This window comes from Thunnus thynnus, chromosome 9 (assembly GCF_963924715.1).
Source record: "Thunnus thynnus chromosome 9, fThuThy2.1, whole genome shotgun sequence".
NCBI lineage: Eukaryota > Metazoa > Chordata > Actinopteri > Scombriformes > Scombridae > Thunnus > Thunnus thynnus.
The window spans coordinates 32,803,334-32,811,170 of NC_089525.1; the positions used below are offsets into that span (position 1 = coordinate 32,803,334).

The 7,837-nt window shown below is 40.3% G+C and overlaps 1 long non-coding RNA gene across 2 annotated transcripts; it reads right to left on the reverse strand.

Annotated features, from left to right (window-relative positions):
* On the reverse strand, nucleotides 1–4,768 carry LOC137188812 (uncharacterized). 2 transcript variants are annotated; one of them, XR_010929536.1, is made up of 5 exons: nucleotides 4,388–4,768; nucleotides 2,568–2,634; nucleotides 1,376–1,458; nucleotides 1,081–1,251; nucleotides 1–749 (listed from the first exon to the last, which is right to left on the reverse strand). It is a non-coding gene; the product is annotated as an uncharacterized lncRNA (long non-coding RNA). The 2 variants fall into 2 exon arrangements; XR_010929535.1 differs by having other exon boundaries at nucleotides 1–752.
* Nucleotides 4,769–7,837: the final 3,069 nt, after the last annotated feature.

Below are 7,837 nucleotides of genomic sequence, written 5' to 3' on the forward strand. Positions count from 1 at the left end.
TTTGACATGCTGACGGGTTTAAATATTATTATTATAGTATATAATATACTATTTAGCCCCACAGTTGCTGATTTCATCCAAAATGTACCTAGAATTTAAAAGTAACAAAACTTTAAGCTAAGGTGAATGGATGTTTCTTGCTGAAATGCACCATGGGAGTTGTAGTTAATATCTACATTGAGGTTTTTATGTCCACAGGCTTCTGCCTTCAACTTTTTAGATATTTTCTAATGCATGTCTCAGTCTTTTGTACTGAGGATTCAACTGGGAGAGTTTCATGATGACCCAAACCTGAGAAGAACTCCGAATATGAGTCACTAAACATCCTCTATGAGTAAAACAAATGGGACTTTTAATTCCTCCTCACAACTTTTACTGTTTTGGTAGGATTTGTATCAACTAGATAAAAGTTAACCTTAGTTAAGTTTCAGATTTGATCCATTTTGTTCCAATGAGTCAGTGTTTAAGCTCTGAGGAAGACTCCATGTTCCCACCATCAAACTTCTTCATTTATTGGATTTACATTTAAAGACAAACAGAATAAATGAACGAGTGTAAATCAGGTAGTGAAGACACCTCAGCAGCCAGCACTTAAACTGAACTCTTTCAGACTCAGCTGGGAATCGTAATGTTCCAGTGAATTACAGAAATGTCCTTTCCCAGGTTTCATAGCCTTCCTGCTTTACTGCAGCTGCTCCGTCCCCACAGGAACTGTTTGGAAAAATTAAACTGTGCTGCTGCTGCTGCTGCTGCTGGAAAGTACAGGGAAGAAAGGTATGGATACAGAGAGAGAGAGGGTGAAGAAAGTTAGAAGAGTTTAGTACCACAGTGTTCTGATTTGGTCTTAAACGAGATTCATAATTGGAGGACTCAGGCTGTCTGAAAAATAATATAAAAGACACCTGATACATTCAATGGGCCCCATCAGAGGAGAACAACGATGCATGTTTGATAAAAAGGCTACATCCTTTTTAATACACCTCTGCATAAAAAAGGTTTTACTTTTTAAACATCTGTAGTAAAAACATGGAACTATTAACCTTTTGAGAATCAGCTGTTTTGAGCAGTCTTGTAAATGACCTTGTTACGGTCAGTTGGGACGTTCCTCTCAACGGACAACAGCAGACGATCTGAGAGTCTTTCTTCTGCACATCTGTTTGTAATCTGGGTCTTGATCTTCAGTTTGGGGAACGTTCGCTGGACTGATGCAGCTGTCACTGGCGATGTAGCTTTTATTTTGATGGGTTTTGTCTGTGAGAAACGTTGCTCTAAAGGTTTCTCTTCCAGATCTCATAACAGTTTCATGAAAGGAACATGCAGAGGTTTAAGTTCTACTGGGCATCCCTCTAACTGCTAATAGACATAGCAAACATACCTTTATCTCTCTCATCTCCTCCCTTGCTGCCTCTAGCTGCATTTTTTGCTGCAGATCCCTCTGTATTGTCTCTTCTTGGCGTCCTGTAATCATAGAGTAACCCAACGCTAATCTCTCTCTCTACAAGTGCAAAGTTAATCCGAGCTAAAGGGTTGTAAGCGCATTTTAACAAAAGAATACTCTGATTTCCTTTTAAGGTTTTACTACAGCACAAGGTTGATTTCCAAATAATTTGCATAGAAATGGCTAAATATATATATATATATCTAGCTAGCCAGCTACTATCCATCTAGCATATTGTTAAGCATGTTAAACAGCTTTGGACAGCCCTACATATGAAACCAACTTGGAAAATACAATCTGCATACATAAGTAAAGCATCCTCAGTAATATTTAATCCATACCTTTGTTTTAATTGCCTCACAAATTAGTAGTAGGATCAATGTTACAGCTCAGACCATTGATCCAAAGACAATAGAACAGTCTAGAGGGGGTGTGACTGAGCAAACTATTGGGAAGGACTGTACCAAAATCAAATGAATAGAATAATGTCAGCTACAACAACTACAACATGTTTTAAGGGTGCTTTGTCTCCTAATGTTCAGCCTACATAAAGGATACATTCATTTCTACCATAATGGACAGTTTACTCCACCATGAAGACATCTTATAGGGCAAAGTATCTTATGTTCTTCACTGGGAGGCACTTCACCATGTTTTTCTCCCGCACAGTGCACCCTATAGAAAACTTCAGCATGTTTATTTCATTCATTTGAAGGACACCCGATTCTGCACTTTCACACGTTAGACTTGGGGCCACCCTAAATGGCACTTCACTAGAAGGACACCCATACAGAACCTCCAGCTCACCCCGTTACAATGGCAGCTCATAGCACTGCATTATATCTCATAAGGGAACTTTATATAGAGCACTGTTACATTTTCTCCCACTGAAAGGGCCCATGAGGGCGCTTCATTCCAGATTTTGGTATGTTTTCTCCATTGTGTGGGCATCTTAGAGGGCATTTTATCATGTTCGCTCTACTGTGGGGGCACCTTAGGGGGCAATTTCATTGTATTTTTTGCCCCCCCTGAACCCCATGAGTCCTCTAGTGAGATTAATACAAATGACTCCAAAAGACGTTTCACCAGTTTCATTTTATCAGTTTGGAGCAAGTGGCAGCTGAAGTACCTTAAAGTTCCACCGACGGCCGCAAGCTGCTCCAACTGACTCCCGTTCAAAAAGCCTCAACTTCTCTCTAGAAATACAAAGATAATTATTTTTTTAATGAGTCATTATGGTCTCAATCCCTAAATTCATCTAATAAGTGCGCTGGTGGTCATTTTGGAAATTATTGCTCCGTTAATAAGATTTGAAAACTTATAGTAGCTTTGATGTCTGCCGTGTGGGCGTTGATTCACAGCTGTGATTGACAGTTGGCTCACCTGCTGCTCTCCCCGGCTCGCACTGAGTCAAACTATCGTCACAACATTTCACTAGGTTTAATGTTACTTGATTATGACACTTGCCCTGTTAGCACAATTTGACTAAAGTAGCTAACGTTAGCCCAAGTATGCAGCACTCGGTGTTCCCAGTAAGCTAGCGTTAGCTTCAGACTGAGGTAGCGGGGCGTATTTCCAGAGTATGAAAGGCAAAACTTCAAACTCGTTATTCAGAAGATCCTGGCTCCAAACGGAATAGATGGAGCCGACCATGAGCTGCAACTCTGGGCTTCAAACCAGCACCGATGAAACCAACGGTTGACGTCACATCTCGCTACGTTATACAGTCTGTGGTCCGGATATTTCATTAAATTTTTGAGGAAAAAAACACAATAAAGCTAAAAGCTTAAGTCCATTGTAGTCCTTTCTCAGTGAAAGGACTACAATGGACTTGAGAGATGGCAGATGTTTAAGTTAGGCAAAGTTAAAACCAAGCTACAACCTCCGGGGCTGTAAAATGAAGCCAATGCAGAAGTGCCAAAGACTGCAGTTCCTTGAATGGCCACTTGAGGCTCCAAAAGCGAGTCAATCCCCATAGACCCCCATGTTAAAATGCCCAACTTTACAGCAGAAATAAACATGTTTACAGTCTGGTACAAACAACGGTTTTGGTCTCTGTAGCTAATTTCCTCTTTCATGACAACTGTACGGGAGGTGAATTTTTTTATAACTCACCCGTTTAAATTTATTAAGCCGTAAAGTTATGCATAATGAAGGACATGGCTGCTTTGAGTGACAGGTCCGCCAGCCGCTAGGTGGCTTGTTTCAGCCATTCGGCCCCGCCTCTTTGCCCATTTTTGATTGGCTGAGAGTTAGGCAGCGTCATGCACTGCCAAGATGGCGACGGCCAGAGCGGCTCGCTTTGAGCTTCAAAACCGCTCTTCAGAAACCAACGGGTGATGTCACGGTAACTACGTCCATATTTTTATACAGTCTACGGTTAAAACACATGCAATAACAAAATAAACAACATACCAGCAGAAGTATCCCATCAGCCTCAGCTGTTCTCTTTCTTAAATGACTAAACTGAGATGCAACATGGACACATGACACCAGAACCATCAGTGGCTTCAGACGTGTTCATAGGATTTTGACTGGTGAAGTTATTTTTCTTCTTCTGCAACTTTTACTTAAGTGAAGGTTTTGATTTCTTCTTCCTCCTCAGACTGAAGTAAATAAAACTCTCTGTAAACTGCCAACTAGGACTTGATTGATTTTCGGAGGATGATTCCTCTTAAAGACGACATTTTGCATCGATGATATTTTCAAATTGGAACATAAACTATCCTGAGACTGAAAATACATTTCTTCGCTGGAGCGAGGTCTGTATGATATTCATGTGTGTGTATCTGGAATGAGATCGGTGTGTTTTCATTAGAATCAGTTCAGGTTAATAAGCTCTCACAGTGTTTTATTGATCGTCTCAATCGATCAAACTTAAATCAGATCACACCGGAGTGGATCAGGTTAATAATATCATTATCGGGCACCGATCAGCTGGATTATTACCTTCATACACAGGGACCCCAACCGACGCTGCTGCCTCATTGGCTGGCCGTTACCCCTCCCCTCCTCCTCCTCGCCATGTGTCACAGCGAGGCAGCGCTTGGCTTTCATTACACCGCCCATTGATCTCTAGGAGGAAGACGGAGCGGCGCTCTAATGGGTGACGACTGGCAGCGTGTCGGCCTGTCCGTCCTCCTCCACCTCCTCCACCATCATCATCATCCGCTCCTCCTCTGCTCTGCCGTGGAGAGGAGTGACGGAAGACAGAGGAGGGGAGGAGGGAGTAAAAAAAAGGAGGATGACTGCTCAGGAGAGGAAGCAAGGAATTGAGTTAACTCACTTAATATTCGAGGGACAAACATTTAAAGAGGTGAGGAAGAGGGAAGAGGATAGAAAAGAAGGAGAGTGAAGTGGAAGCGGAGGAGAGGAGAGTGACGAGGACAAGAAATCTTGTTTATGCAATAAACATAAAAACAAAAAATACCAGATGGTTAGAATGAAAATATATAAATAAGTGAAAAGCAATGAAATAATTACTTTAAAGAAATATAAGGAAATGGTTGGAAGAAGGCCAAATGATAAAACTTGAGTTTCGAGGAGGCTTTTAAACAATAAAAACAACACTGACTTTGAGAGTCCTCGAGCGGTTTCCAATAAACATCTGGGGGCCGTGAGAAGGGCCCCGTCTGAGGAAGACCAGCAGCAGTCTGCCTCATGAGGGCTGATACTGTAAACCAGGAGACGGACTGGAAACCTACAAAACAAGCTATAAAACCTTGAGATCAGTAAAAGTTTTACAATCTCAGGTCTGAAACGACCTTGTCTCGAAATATGGATGTATTTTCTTTTTTTTTTTTTTTCAGAATAAAATGAAAATGATGATATGATTGATGTGGATTTTTGACTTTATGAATTGGTTATTTGCATGTAGGTTTAACTAGAAAATTACAAAATGCATTTTTTTAGAACTCTACAAATGTTAAATATGATAATAACAATAATTCAGCCAACAGTGATCAAACAAAGCAGTGAAATCTGAAACTGAGAACAACTATCAGCTTATAACATCATAAACAATAAGTAACATCGGTGAAAACAAACATTTACTCAACATAAATCATGTGACTATCTGTTGTGATTTCATAGGGGTCAAAGGTTAACACCAAGAGTCTTAATTATTTATAAAAACATCATAACTATTAAATAATACAGAAATTCTTAAAGGGTAAAGGTCTTTGCACACCAAGTCCGTTTTTTCATCGTAATGTTGTGTCGATCACGTTTACACACCGACTCCAAAAGTTTCGTCCGTCATTAAAGTTTTCAGAGCAGGTTTCTGCATTTTTTTGCATCCGTTAAAAGCCTTTACAGAGTTGTTTGACCACTCAGAGCCACCGTACACGCAAACAGCACAGCCTGGAAACACTGATACCATCAGCTCCAGCAGAGAAGTTACACACAGACTGATCACAGGACGACTGTTGATCATGATCTTGTCTGTATGTTGCAGCGTTTTGAGGCTGTGCTCTGAATATCTGCGGATCCAGTCGAAAGGCCGATCACCTGTGATCAGGTGTGTGTGTGTGTGTGTGTGTGTGTGTGTGTGTGTGTGTGTGGTGGTCTTGTTTTTACTGTGTGGTTCTTTCTCTTTCTTTCAAGAATTTAGAGGACCACAAAATCATCCTCACTGCTTGACGACTCCATTTTGCCTCATTTAGCGAATTTTCACAACGAATACAGTAATAAAACGCATCGGACTCAGTGTGCGAGGTTTCTGTACATAACGATTTTTGTCGGATGACAGATTAAAAAAACACAAACGAAAAAAACGGACTTGGTGTGCAAAGACCTTAACTCAGCGTGTTTCATGTTCTATATGTGTGTTAAGTGTTCTATAAGTGTTTTATGTCTCCAGATTGAGCCGTGTGAAATCTGATAAATTGCCTCAAGTGATGTCACTTGAGTCAGCGTCAGGTGGGGCTGAAGTAAAAGAGAAGTGAGATTACCAGACATCTGTAGCTCCACATCTCTGCATCTCCAGGCTAAATTACTAGCATAACAAACCCCAAGCTACCACCCAGCTGTCAGTGGCCGTGTTGCATTGTGGGTAACAGGCGCCAGGTTTTAACCAAGAAGAATGTGTTGAAGATATATTCTGTGATGCAGAATCGATGGTGTACTTTTAACATCCTCTGCCTCACCATGACAACACATCAGGTGAGTTTACATCTGAACATGAAACCTCGTTAAGGTGAAATTTATGGGGAATATCAGTGAAACTGGAAATAAAGCAGACTGGTTCCTGTCAGGTTTGAGGTTTACCAGAACACTTCTTATTGAATTGAAGTGAATATCAGCTGACAGAGGTCTGTCTAACGTTACTGCAGCTACACCTGAAACTGGATTACTGCTTCCTGCTTCTGCTCCGCCTGCCATCTGACATTCATTCATCTCCTCTTTGTTGTAAGAAGGAGATTCATATTATAGATTCATGTTTATGAGTCTGTCTGTCAAGTATAGAAATCATTTCATGCTCCACTCACACATTTCCTTCTCTCCTTCATTTCTTTTACAGATTTTTTTTTGTGTTTTTCTTTTTACACCTCCCACATCTAAACTGATTACTTCCCCCCCTGCTCCTTCGTCCTCCTTCGTCTGGTCTTCCTCTTTTGTTTCTTCTCTTTCTTGGGAGACAAAAACTGAGGAAAAAATGGAAGAGTCTGTCCTTCCTTCCTCGCCTCCTCCTCTCTCCTGCTGTACCTTTCACACCTCTCAACATTTTGACTGATACCCGTCCTCTCCTCCTCCTCCTCCTCCTCTTCGTCTCCTGTCTGGTTTGAAGCCCCAGAGACGACACTGGTCCCACTGGGATGTCTTGAATGAATATTAAACTCCAGTCCCAGCAGGTAAAACTGGACAGTTTCAGTTCAGAGGAGTCAGACTGTATTTTTTGTCTACAGATGCTTTTGTTAAATGAAAAAGTACAAAACTCATCATAGCAAACAATAAATTGCACACAGAAGCAAACAGACCCATAATATCAAAATATAATAACAGATATTTTCACTGTAGGCAGTTTTCTAGTGTGTGGGGTGAAACTAAAAAGTCTGCTTTTGTTTTTCCATTTCTACTTTCTCAGTTTTCTACCATAATAATAACAATTTCCACAGCAGTTTATTTATGTAATGCAACAGGAAGCACTTCTTGTAACAGAGAATTAAAAAGAAATAATCAATAATAATAAATTTTAACCTTTAATAAAATTGCCCTGCACTTGGTTTGAAATAGAATGAGTCTGCATTAATAATAATAATAATAATATAGTTAGAATAAACTTTTATAAACCACCTTTCATACACAAAATGTACTTTAAAGTGTTTTAGTAATAAAGGAAACAACCAGAAACAAGTTCAGAGAACAATTTACTATTGTTAAAAATTGAAAGTACATCTG